This window comes from Ictidomys tridecemlineatus, chromosome 2 (assembly GCF_052094955.1).
Source record: "Ictidomys tridecemlineatus isolate mIctTri1 chromosome 2, mIctTri1.hap1, whole genome shotgun sequence".
In the NCBI taxonomy this organism is placed as follows: domain Eukaryota; kingdom Metazoa; phylum Chordata; class Mammalia; order Rodentia; family Sciuridae; genus Ictidomys; species Ictidomys tridecemlineatus.
In genome coordinates this window covers 92,787,166-92,800,562 of record NC_135478.1, presented here as the reverse complement: position 1 = coordinate 92,800,562, position 13,397 = coordinate 92,787,166, and the positions used below count along the sequence as shown (strand labels likewise).

The window sequence follows — 13,397 nt, the reverse complement described above, 5'->3', positions numbered from 1 at the left end:
AGCGGAAATGGAGCTTTTGAGATTTTCTCCCAAACCTGTTTTTCTCCCACTCAGGTGCATCTGAGGTAAAGGCATGGTGTGCCAGTTGATCAAGTTGAAAGACCCAGGGTCTGACCGACTCCTCCCTTTCTCCATGTCTCACAATTCATCTCCTTGCAAGACCTGGCAGCCTGGCAGCTGGACTCCCTGCATTGGATCCTATTTCCCCATCTCCTTTGCCCCATCCAATCCAAGCCACGGTCTTGGTCATAATCTTTACCTCCTGCTCCCCTCAGGCCCCATCCCTATAACCCAGTCTCCACACAGAAGCTGGGGAAATTATTTTTTTTTTCAAACTAGACTTCATTTTCCAGATCAGTTATAGATTCACAGAAAAATTGCAAAGATAATACGGAGTTCCCAGGTCTACTTTGATTCCCATCCTTTTTTTTTGTTTTTGCTCTGGGGATTGGACCAGGGCCCTGCACGTGCTAGGCAAGCACTTAACCACTGAACTACACCACCAGTCCTTTTTATTTTTTGAGACAGGGCCTTGCTAAGTTGCTGAGGCCGGTCTCTAACTTGTGATCCTCCTGCCTCAGTCTCCCAAGTCATTGGGACTGCAGGCATGTGCCATTGTGCCCATCCCAGATATGTTTTTGGTGTCTGTGACTGTTGCAAAGGGCACTGGGCAGGGTTTTATTTTTTTTTAATTTTTTTTAAATCATTTTTTTTAGAGAATTTTTAAAAAATATTTTTATTTACTTATTTTTCGATGGACACAACATCTTTGTTTTTTGTATGTGGTGCTGAGGATCGAACCCAGGCCGCACGCATGCCAGGCAGGCGCGCTACTGCTTGAGCCACATCTCCAGCCCTGTGCAGGGTTTTAAACGTGGTCCTTAATCGGGATTGGCGAGGTGGTGGGTTTGGGGAGGAGGATCACAGAACGTTCTTACGACCTCACTCTGCTGAGGCTCAGCTCCATTACCAACCAGCTAAGGTTGTATTTGAAGGTTTTTTTGTTTTTTTTTTAATGTAAAGTTTCTCCTTTTTCTTCGTTTCCGTATGGTGCTCTTGGATGGTGTCACTACACACTACACACGGCCCACACCTAAGGTGTGCTAATTAATTGAGATCTTTGAAACTATAAATCAGATCTTCCCACTCCTGGCTCAAACCCTGGGAGCACGGAAGTGCACATTGGTAATCTCAGGGACTCGGGAGACTAAGGTAGGAAGACTGTAAGTTCAAGGGCAAATTCAAGGCCCCTGCACCTCAGTGAGACCTTGTCTCAAAAATTTTAAAAAGAAGGGGGATAAGGGTGTAGCTCAGTGGTAGAGCACCTCTGGTTTCTCTACCCCATTCTGCCCCAACAACAACAAAACACCCCTAAAGACAACTTCTCTTTGCACTTGGGTGCAGCTGACCTCCCGGGTGGCCAGGCTCTGCCCCCAGCCTGGCCTCAGCTCCTGCCACTTCCCTATCGCTACATTCCAGTTGTGCTGGTCTTTCTTGTCCTCAGATACCAGCTCGGCCCCACCTCGGGCCTGCACACAGCCTCTTCCTCTGCCTGGAACTGTGGCCACCCAGTCTTCCCTTGGCCAGCTGCTTTCTGTCACTCAGATCTCTCCGCATGAATGCCGCCTCTCTGGAGATTGCCAGGAAAGTTCTGACCCCTGGGAGAGTTCACTGAAGCCATTTTTGTCCCAAGGGCATTGACGGTGCCACACACTGAGAGTCCAGGGCAGTGGGCCTGTAGAGTGGCCAAGATGACCAGGAACAAAACAGCGCCCACCCGTGAGGGTCAACGGTGCTTGAGTCTTCTAGGCTCCTCGCGGTGGCTTCCAGTGGGTGGCCGGGTGCACCGTGAAGGAATACTGACACCATGAGAAGCGACGAGTACTGTGGATCGGGTGGCCGATGCTGGGTATTTACCTGGATCCCACTGAGGGAATCAGTAACTGCAACCCCAGGGGACGGGAGAGAAGTCCGGTCCACCGGAGAAAGAAAAGGGAGCAAGAAGAGAAAATAACTCTGGAGAGGTCATTGTCACAGAGCTGCAGAGCCCAGATACGTGCCAAGGGGGCACACAGGACCTGGGGCTGGGAACTCGGGGTGCAGTGGACCTGGTGGTGGCACCCTAGAGCATGGCAGAGGGAAACACAGATTTTTCCAGAAGACACCTCTTTCACTCCAAGCCTAAGGAAGTCCCTGCAAATAACTGGTGATAACAGGGCAGCTTTGGTTTGCGTGTCCTCCAAGGCTTCATGGTTGAAATTTAATCCTAATTGTGAGCTGTTAAGGGTGGAAACCCAATCCAGCTGCAGAGGTGAGCAAGACTTGGTGAGGTCATCAGGGTGGCATCACCACGATCAGATCCCGGTGGCTTTGTAGCCGAGGGAGAGGACCGAGACCTACACGTCTGCTCCTCATGATGCCACATGGTCCCTTTGCACCTCAGGATTCTGCCTCAGGTGCTTAATTATAGTAAGAAAAGATGGGCTGACATGCTGGCCTACCTGGAATTAAGGCTCCTGAGCAAGGGCCACGAGAAAGAGCAGCTGGCAGAACAGCACGTGGGGACCTTCAGGATCGGAATGTCTGGCAGGTTCTAAGGCGATTATACTTAACTGTTGAAATCGGAAGTTATCAAAAAGAGGAATAAGAAATAAATAAAGCAGTAATCAAGCTGGAAAATGTTTGCAAGGAACATTTAAGGGAAGATCTTAAAAAGTAATATGACAGGTACTTGGGAGGCTGAGGAAGGAGAATCACAAGTGAGAGGCCAGCCTGGGCAACTTAGCAAGACCTTGTCTCAAAATATATGTAGCTCAGAGATAGAGCACTCGCCTCGCCTGCCCTCGGCTCAGGTTTTTTTTTTTTTCTTTTGCTTTTGTGGGAGGGGATTGAACTCAGGGTCACATGACCACTGAGCCACATTCCCAGCCCTCTTTTGTATTTTAATTAGAGACAGGATCTCACTGAGTTGGTTAGTGCCTCACTTTTGCTGAGGCTGGCTTTGAACTCACAATCCTCCTGCCTCAGCCTCCTGAGCTGCTGGGATTACAGGCATGTATCACTGCACCCAGCTAAACTCAGCGTTTGATTCCCTGAATTACTGGGGGTGGGGGGGCGGGGGGGGGAGAGACAAAAGGAGGGAGAGAGAGGGAGGGAAAGACATGACAGATTTGAAAAAGAACAAAAATAGGACTTTTAGGAAAAAAAAAAAATGATACCCAAAATAGTAAACTCAATCATTGCCCTTGACAGAAAAATGGACATGCCGAAGAATTAGTGAGACATCAAGATAAATCATCCAGAACGCAACATGCAGAGCAAAAGATGCAAAATACAAAAGAGAGAAAATGAGTTTGAAGATTCTATGAGAAAATTCTGACCTACATTGCTTGGGGTTTCAGACAGAGAGGCAAAAGAGAAGGGTTTTCAGAGCTAGTGGCTGAGCATCATCTGGACCTGCTGAAGACGGCCCACTAATCTGAAGAGCCAAATGTGCTGAAATGAGCGAGGAGTGAGCCATGGGTCTGTACCCTCCCTCTCGACTCTGGGCATCCGTGAGCACAAAGCCCCTTCCTCCCCCCAGGCTCTGCACACAGTGGGAGCCAGTTCTTGTCACTGGGAGCCATCAGCCTGCTGCCAGTTCTCCTGCCAGATGTCCTCGCCCACTGCTCAGGCTTTGTTATCCTGCCCTGCCTTCCTGGTGATCTCTGGTTTAAATTAGACAGGCGAGGGGCACAGTGGTGCCAGGCTCCTCTGCTTTGATGAGCCCAGCCTCAGATCTTCCAAAACTTCGTCCTGGAGAGGAGGAGCAGCTCCACTGGTTAGCAGTCTTCTGGATCAGAAGGAAACATTTCAAATTCAGAAAAGCAACCCAAACCCCATTGCTGCTGTGAGGGCAGGAGAGAAGAGGGTTAGAAAGGGTTCTGGCTGCAAGGAGCCACTCCTCACAGCAGCACCAGCTACCACATGCACACTGTGCTGTAAACATAATGCTTTATATTTGCAGTAAAACAGCCAAGAGAGCATCAGTCTCATTTTTCCAGACGGGAATACTGAGGCCCAAGAAGCAAAGTCATTTGTTTCTCTTCTCAATGACCAGAACCCAGGTTACCCCACTAGGCCACCTCTTCTCATGGAAAGGCAAAACAGCACCTCCTACCATGAATCCAATTCCTTTTGCGTACAGGGTGCAATGCCAGAATCAGTGGAGAAGTGTGTTTGGTTTTTCTGACTCCAGAGTTTATAGCTAATTGGCAGGGACAGGTCAAATACAGGTGGAAAAGGTTTTAGATAGCTTGCAGAAAGGAATTCCAAAGAGGACAGACCAATAAAGAGCAAATGGAAGAGGTGACTTGCCAAGCAGAAGTGGGGGAAAAATGCACTTATCAGCAAACCCAGACTGGCCTTCCATGGTCCATTCTCCATGAGAGCCAGAGGAACCATTTTTTAAAAAATTATATTACCTCATTTTTGTGGTACTGGAGATTGAACCCAGGAGTTCTCTATCACTGAGCTATATCCCCAGCGCTTTTTTATTTTTTACTTTGAGACAGAGTATCACTAAGTTGCTCAGGCTGGCCTCAAATTTGTAATCCTTATACCAAAATTGAATCTGCTGGAAAGAAATTGGGAAAACAATTCCATTCACAATAACCTCAAAAAATAAAATACCTAGGTATAAATCTAACCAAGGAGTTGAAAGACCTTTACCATGAAAACTATAGAACATTGAAAAAGGTATTGAATAAACTTAGAAGATGAGAAGACCTCCCATGTTCATGGATAGGCAGAATTAATGTTATTTAATTTTAATATTACCAAAAACAGTGTACAGAAATGCAATCCCCATCAAAATACCAATGACATTCTTCATAGAACTAGAAAAAACAGTAGTAAAACTCATTTGTTTTCTCTCATAATGTGGAGACTGGAGAGGCATTATTCCCTGAGCTTTAGGGTCCTATGGAGTAAGTCATTGCCTGGGCCTATATGCTGGAGTGTTGACCCTTGTTTTCTTCTAGGAGTTGCATCGGTTCTGGTCTAATTCCTAGGTTTTTGATCTATTCTGAGTTGATTTTTGTGCAGGGGGAGAGAGAAGGGTCCACTTTCACTCTCCCACATGTGGATAACCCAGGAAAATGGGGATAAGGTCTCATGAAAATTTAAAAAAATATATTGTCCACCCCACTCATGTTTTTCTCTTGCTGGTTATATCACAATCCTGGGGTTGCTTTGATACTTTAATACCTGTCTTCTGGGGGCTGGGGATGTGGCTCAAGCGGTAGTATGCTCGCCTGGCATGCGTGCAGCCCGGGTTCGATCCTCAGCACCACATACAGACAAAGATGTTGTGTCCGCCAAGAACTAAAAAAAAAAAAACATTGAAATTCTCTCTCTCTCTCCCTCTCTCTCACTCTTTCTTAAAAAAAAAACAAAACCTGTCTTCTGTATTAAAGCTATGAAAATATTAAAAAAAACCAACAACACTTGTGATCCTCCTGCCTCAGACTTCCAAGTTGCTGGGATGACGGGGGTGGACCACACGTGGGCTCCAGAGGGGCCTTTCCATATGTGTGGGTGTGTGTATGTCTGTATTTACACATGTCCTTATGGAGATATAGATAGGTCTTCATAAAATGTGAATTATGTCATTTTCCTGCTCAAAGCTCACCTTCGCTTTCTGCTTTCTCATAATAAATTCCAGTTTTGCAGCTATAATTTAAAAAGTTTTGTGCAGTGGCAGTGTTGTAGCTGATGAGGTTTATCTGAGGTATGATCATTGCTAATTGAAAACCTTTCTCAATAACCTTCCATGATGACTTGAAATACAGTCGGCATCAGCAAATTTTTGACAGTCTCTATGGAGACTGGATTTTTCAAAAATGGTCTTCCATGCTGGTGCAGTAGTGCACACCTGAAATTCCAGTAACTCAGGAGGATAAGGAAGGAGGATTGCAAGTTCAAGTTTAGCCTCAGCAGTTTAGTAAGCCCTAAGCAACTTAGTGAAACCCTGTCTCAAAATAAAAAATAGAAAGGACTAGGAATGTGGCTCAGTGGTAAAGCACCTCTGGGTACAATACCCAGTACAAAAACCCTACATGGGGGCTGTGGTTGTGGCTTAGTGGCAGAGCACCTGCCTCGCACATGTGAGGCACTGGGTTCAATCCTCAGCACCACATAAAAATAAATAAACAAAATAAAGATATTAAAAAAAACCCTACATGGATTAGGTTTCTTATTACCTGAAATTCTCTTGTTATTCAATTTATTTCCTTGGTTATCAAATACATCTCCTCAGCGGAATGTAAACTTCATGGGGACAAAGGTCTCACCTGCTCTGTTTACTGTTCTATTTTTGGTATGTGGAACTGGGCCGAATTCCCCATAGCTGCTCAATGAAAAGTTATGAAAAGATGGTAAAATGAAAAGAGGCAGGTGGGAAGCTTTGAAGAGGGAAGCTTAAAGGAACACATAGAGCTGGTGCCACCATATTTCTTAGCTGTGGATGTCCCTGAACAGTGAAAGACACTGTGCCACTTCGCGTGGTCCTTGAAACATCGAGGACGTGTTATTAATCCCATTTTTTTCCCTCTCTTCTTTCGAGAGGGGGTGCCTTCTCTGATCCACGCCAAATTGGCACTCTCTCCCAAGCCTCCAGTTTTTTGTGTGTATATAATTCCATCCTGTTGAATTGCACAGGAGGCACGGTGCAAATTAGGATGCCATTTTTGAGGGGGGAGATGGGGCCGACTTGGGTAGATCAGATGAGGCAACTCCTCTTGAAAGAAGAGAGGAAAGGAAGCAGGAACAGGAGGCAGGAAAAGGAGGTGGAGCAGGTGGGGGCAGCTGGTGTGAGATGATGTAAGACCATTAGCACCCAGAGCCGCCTCAAGGTGTCCCAGAAACACTCTCTCTTCCCACATTTGCTGCCTCAGATGAGGTATGGAAAGTTCATGGCGATTAGTCGTTTCTGGAATTAGTGCCTCAATTAACACTCTCTGTTGAGAAGAATCTTGAAAGAAAGAAAAGAAGGAAGGAGCATGGAGTGAAAAGAAGAGTAAAAAAAACTACCCGACTATTTTCAGTACTGAGAGAGGAAGTGTGAACTTGGGCAACATGTTGCCTAAGTGGAATGAATGTCAAGTGCTTCTGGGACTATCGCAGGGTCAGATAATGTTATGACGGTGCCACCTTGATTTGTTTTCTCCAGCTATGTGATTTAAAAATGATGTGGTCCACCTAAGTAGGACATGATCTATCCTGCTTTAAAATCAGGAGTGGTGGGAAAGTGGATGGGAATATAGTAGCTTGAGCACACATTCAGAAGTCCCCAAAGGAAACAACAAAAAAGCTGGAAATGTTGAGGGGATTGAACTCAGGTGCATTTGAACACTGAACCACATCCCCAGCTCTTTTTTCATTTTTTGAGACATGGTTTTGCTAAATTGTCCGGATTGTGCTTAAACTTTAGATCTTCCTGTCTTGCTGTCTTGGCCTCCTAAGTCTCTGGGGTTACAGGAATGTGTCACTGCACCCAATCTGAGTAAGTGAGTGTGTGTGTGTGTGTGTGTGTGTGTGTGTGTGTGTGTGTTGCGGGTTAGGTACATGAGGGATTGAACTCAGGGCACTCAACCACTGAGCCACATCCCCAGCCCTATTTTGTATTTTATTTAGAGACAGGGTCTCACTGAATTGCTTACCGCCTTCCTTTTGGCTGAGGCTGGCTTTGAACTTATGATCCTCCTGCCTCAGCTTCCTGAGCCACTGGGATTACAGGCATGTGCCCTGTGCCCGGCTTTACTTTTTTTTTTTTTTAGAGAGAGAGAATTTTAATATTTATTTTTTAGTTTTCAGCGGACACAATATCTTTGTTGGTATGTGGTGCTGAGGATTGAACCCGGGCTGCACGCATGCCAGGCAGGCGCGCTACCGCTTGAGCCACATCCCCAGCCCCGGCTTTACTTTTTAATTTTTAAAAGTTATAAAATGGAGCTGGGGTAGGACATGGTAGTGCATACCTATCATCTCAGCAGTTTGGGAGGCCGAGGCAAGAAGATCACAAGTTCAAGGCCAGCATTGACAATTTAGCAAGACTCTGTCAAATAAAAAGGGCAGAGGCCAGGCGCAATGGCACATGCCTGTAATCCCAGTGGCTTAGGAGGCTGAGGCAGGAGGATCATGAGTTCAAAGGCAGCCTCAGCAAAAAGCAAGTTGCTAAGCAACTCAGTGAGACTCTGTTTCTAACTAAAATAGAAAAAAGGGGCTGGGGATGTGGCTCAGTGGTTGAGTACCCCTGAGTTCAACCCCCAGTGCCAATAAATAAATAAATAAAAAGGGCTGGGGATGTGGCTCAGTGATATAGTGCTCCAGGTTCCCTCCCTAGTACCCCAAACGAAGGGGTGCACAAAGCCCTGCTCCTTAAGTGCAGGCTGCACCCAGCACCTTCCTTCTGAAGATCACAATATGAAAAGGGTAAGAAAGAGTAACTTGACAGTGGAGGGTCCGACAGCCACAGCATACTTATAAGAATGCCTCACTGTGCTCAGCTATATATTTCTTTACTGTTTACACAGGTTTTTTTTGTTTTTGTGGTGCTGTGGATCAAAACCAGGACCCTGTGCATGCCAGACTGTCACTGAGCTATATCCCCAGTTGTTTTCATAGTAAGTAAATATTTTAAGTATTTGAACATTAATTTGTATATTTTATTATAAAATATTTAAAATTTGCCAAAGGGATAGAAAACAATATAATAAACCCATCACCCAGTTGAGAAATGAAAGATGCAAATTACTTTTACGGCTAAAAAAAATCTGTAAAGTTTCTTTTTTAAAAAGTATCACCTTGAGAGTTTCAGTTTCTGGTTTCAACCTAGAGAGTTTGAAAGCCCAAGGCCTAGAAATCGTGTCTCTCCAGTTCCACCTACGTGCAAACCCACTCAGGTGTTATAACCATGCCCCTGTGGTTCTCAGAGTTGGAAGGGATTTCTAGAGCTGAATTAATTTCCTGATGCAGGAACCTGACATTCTTGAAATTGTCTGGCTTGTTATAATGTATTGATGCACAGAACAGAGAGCTCACTGCCTCTCTGTTTTAGCTGCAATATCCAGACAAGGAATATTGTAAAGCCACTCTCTAAAGGCCATTTTTGGGGAGGAAAACAAAGTTCCAGGATTTGAAAACTGGTGAGGTCCTTCCTAGGGATGACCACAGAAATCTCTGGAAGGGCAGCAAACATTAAGTCACTGTGCAGAGATGCCCCGCCTCCTGCAAAATGGGATTGGCTCATCCACAGAAGGGGTAAAAATAGCTCCCCTATTTTCCTTGTTTGCCTGAAATAATGGTATAAGGAATGTTATTGGTGAGAGATACAAAAAACAAGATCAAGACCCCCTTCTTCCTTTAATATGTCAGAACAGTAACAAAAGAATTTTACAATTTTTAGAAGATTCAACAATTTTAGAGCAGTTTTAGTTTCCCAGCACAATGCTAAGGAAAAAGCAGAGATTCCGCATGCACCCCCTGCCCCCGCACACGTGTTCCCTCTCTCACCAACACCCCCAAGTGCAATTCTCACACGTTGACAAACATGGTCACCCAGAGTCCCAGTGTACTTTAGAGTCACCTCCTGGTGATTTGTATGAATGTATACTGACGTGCATCGACCATTATAGCATCCGGTAGCAGATACTCTGCTCCCCCTCTTCCTCTCTCCCCCTCTCCCTCAAACCCCTGGCCACTGCGGATCTTTTTACTGTCTCCATAGCTTTGCCTTTGCCAGGATGTCATATGGCGGGCATCACAGTGCCTCGTTTTCAGATTGCCTCTTCAGATGGGCTTCTCTGACTCAGTCATGTGCACTTTTATGTCCTTTTATGATCTCAGTTGTTTTTATGGCTCTCTCCCTCCCTCTTTTTCTCTCTCACTACTAATGAGGCAGGAGGAAGGGTTCAAATAGGCACAAAGGAAACTTGACCCTCCAAGGGTCCAAACTTGGACCCTCTGTGAAGTGGGGCCAAGAAACTACAGACACAAGCCATGCTTCATTAAGGTCAGGCTGGTTCCCGGAACGACAGACAACTGTTGCTGGTACCCAGACCCCCTCCAAAAAATAGGTACAGTAATCTGATTGGACCAAAGGGCATTTGAAGAGCCAGTGGACACCCAGTGCCTTCCCAGGGTTGGGCCAGAAGCTAGCCCCTGAACCCTTAGCGTCATATAAACCCCTAGACAACAGACTCCCGTGGGCACCTTTGCTGAGAGCCATTGCCAAGTAGGAATGACGCATCGAAATTTCCTTGCCAGCATACAAGGAAATTTTGAGATAGGCTTTGGACTTGTGATTCTCCTGCCTCAGCCTCCCAAGTGGCTGGAATTACAGGCTGTGCCACTGCACCAAAAGCAAGACTTACTTCTTTTTAGAGCTGAATGATATTCCATTATGTGGATATGCCACCATTTTTAATCCATTCATCTACTAAAGGACATCTTGATTACTTCCAAGTTTCAACAGTTATGAATAAACCTGTTGCAAGCATCTATATGTGGATTTTTGTGTGGACTTAAGTTTTCAGCTCCTTTGGGTAAACACCAAGGAGCACAACTGCTGGCTTGTATGGTAAGAGTATGTTTAGTTTTGTTAGAAATAACCAAACTGTCTTCCAGAGCAGCTGAACATTTTGTATTCCCTTCAGCAATGAATGAGAATTTCTGATGCTGCACATCAAGAAAAATAAATTTTGCTGTATGTGGTGGTGTATACCTGTAATCCCAGTAATTCAAAAGTCTGAGGCAGGAGGATTGCAAGTTGGAGGCCAGTGTCAGCAACCTAGCAGTAAGGCACAATGATGTGTAGGTTCTTTTCTTATGGATCCAAAGAATGAGACCCAGGGACATTAGAGGGTTAGAGGGAAGTAATAGAATTTCCTCCCACAAGGAAAGGGTCCCCAGAGAGGGGTGCATTTGTGTGCCTACTATCTAGGGGTTAATACATACAGGGTGTTGCTGGAGGTGACATTTAAAGCTAATGACTAATGACTTTTCGGGAGGGGAATTTCCACATCCAATCAGAGTGAGACACTTGGTCATCTGGCCCAGCGTCCACTCAGGATGTTGGTCATATGTTGATCATGCGCTGTCTGGCTCATCAGATACTTTGAACATGAAGTTGGGTTCTCTGGGATGAGAAACTTGGACTTGTTGCAATGGTAGTCCCTGCCTGTCTAGCGTATCATATTTCTGGCTCCTGTTCTCAGCCAGACCCTCAGCAATCTGGTGAGACCTTGCCTTAAAATGAAAAATAAAAAAGGCTGGGGATGTTGCTCAGTGGTAAAGTGCCCCTGAGCTCAATCCTTAATACCAAAACAAAACAACAAAAAAAACCTGGAAAAGTAAATTTCCAGGGTCACTGAAATAGGGAGTTTAGAGTAAATCAAGGGGGTGGGGTGTAGCTCAGTGGTGGAACACATGCTCAGCTAGTCCACGGCCCTGGGTTCAGTCCCCAGTACCAAGATATAAAAACAAAAAAGAAAAGAAGCCAGACAGAGTGACATATGCCCATAATCGCAGCTACTCCAGAGGCTGAGGCAGAAGGATGGCAAGTTTGAGGCCAGCCTGGACATCTTAGGAAGACCCTGTCTCAAAATCTTAAAAAGAGGCTGGGCTGCAGCTCAGTGGTATTTACACAAGCAGATACACATATGCATATTTCTGGCTGCTGTCCATTTTACTTATGACCATCTCATAGATGCTGCATTAGTTATCTGTTGCTGTGAAATAAATTACCCCAACATTCAGCAGCTCAGAACAACAAACATCCCAACTGATCTCACAGCTTGTTCTTTCCTGCTTTGCTGGGGACTGAACTCAGGGCTTCACGCATGTTGGGCAAGCATCCTCCCAATGTGCCACATCCCCAGCCCAGTTTCTTTCTTCTCTTCTCATTTTTAGTTGCCTTCTTTTCTTTTTTCATTGATACCTAAAGCCAGGGTATATGTTTATGGGGTAAGGTGTGGTATTGTATGCATCACACATGACACAACGTGTGATGATCAAACTGGAGTCATTGGCACATCCTTCACTTCAAATATTGATCATTTCTTTGAATCAGGTTGCACAATTTCTGAGGTTCAGGAACTGACAGTGACCTAGAGCTGGGGAGGGCCGGCTCAGGTGGCTCATGAAGCTGCATTCAAATTCTTGGTCAGGACCACAGTCATCTGGGATGTCGCTGACAAGCCTCAGTGTCTCATCACCTGGGCCTCTTCGAAGGCTGCCTGAATGTCCCCAGGCAATAACAGCTGGCTTCCCCCAAAGCAAGGCATGAGGGGAGCACAAAACAGAAGCTACAGTGACCTTCATGATCCAGACATTAAAGTGATGGACCATTAGCTCTGCTCAACTTTATTGGCCCCACAGACCAATGGCACATGTGAGAAAGGACCACTGAAGGAACGGAATATCAAGAGATGGGGACCCGTGGAGGTTCGGGTCTTTCTGACCTCCATCAGTTACCTGCTTCCCATTATTATTATTATTATTTTGTCATTTTTAAATTCTGGGTCTTAATCTAAGAAAAGTTTTGTTGCAGGACCAATTTGCCACATCCTCGATAAACTGAGAATCTGGGGCTGGGGATGTGGCTCAAGCGGTAGCGCGCTCGCCTGGCATGCGTGCGGCCCGGGTTCGATCCTCAGCACCACGTACCAACAAAGATGTTGTGTCCGCCGAGAACTAAAAAATAAACATTAAAAATCCTCTCTCTCTCTCTCTCTCTCCTCTCTCACTCTCTCTTAAAAAAAAAAAAAAAAAAAAAAAAAACTGAGAATCTGTTTTTCTATTCAGCCAAAACTCTCATCACATCCTGTTTCCTGGATTGTAGGGATAAAGAAAAGCTATCTTGGTCTGGGGTTGTGGCTCAGCGGTAAAGTGCTCGCCTAGCACGTGCGAGGACCTGGGTTTGATCCTCAGCACCACATATAAATAAAATAAAGGTATTGGGTCCAACTACAACTAAAAAAATAAATATTAAAAAAAATTAAAGGGGCTGGGGTTGTGGCTCAGTGGTAGAGCGCTCACCCAGCATGAATGAGGCACTGGGTTCGATCCTCAGCACCACATAAATGTAAAATAAAGATATCATGTCCACCTAAAACTTAAGAATAAATATATATATATTTTGAAAAAAGTTCACTCTTGGAGCACAGAATTCTAATTATCAACCCTCTCAAACAAGAACAGGATAGCTATCACTATTATTATTTTTTGGTCCTGGGGATGAACCCAGGACCAAAATTTTAGTAAGTGTTCTACCACTGAGCTACATCCCCAGCCCTGTTGTTGTTATTAAAAAACAAGTAACCAAACAACAGAAAAGGACAAGTTTTGGCACACATGTA

The 13,397-nt window shown here is 45.2% G+C and overlaps 1 non-coding gene across 1 annotated transcript; it reads left to right on the top strand.

Annotated features, from left to right (window-relative positions):
* Window positions 1-5,725: 5,725 nt before the first annotated feature.
* On the top strand, window positions 5,726-5,867 carry LOC120892155 (U4 spliceosomal RNA). Its single transcript, XR_005736806.1, has one exon. It is a non-coding gene; the product is annotated as a U4 spliceosomal RNA (small nuclear RNA).
* Window positions 5,868-13,397: the final 7,530 nt, after the last annotated feature.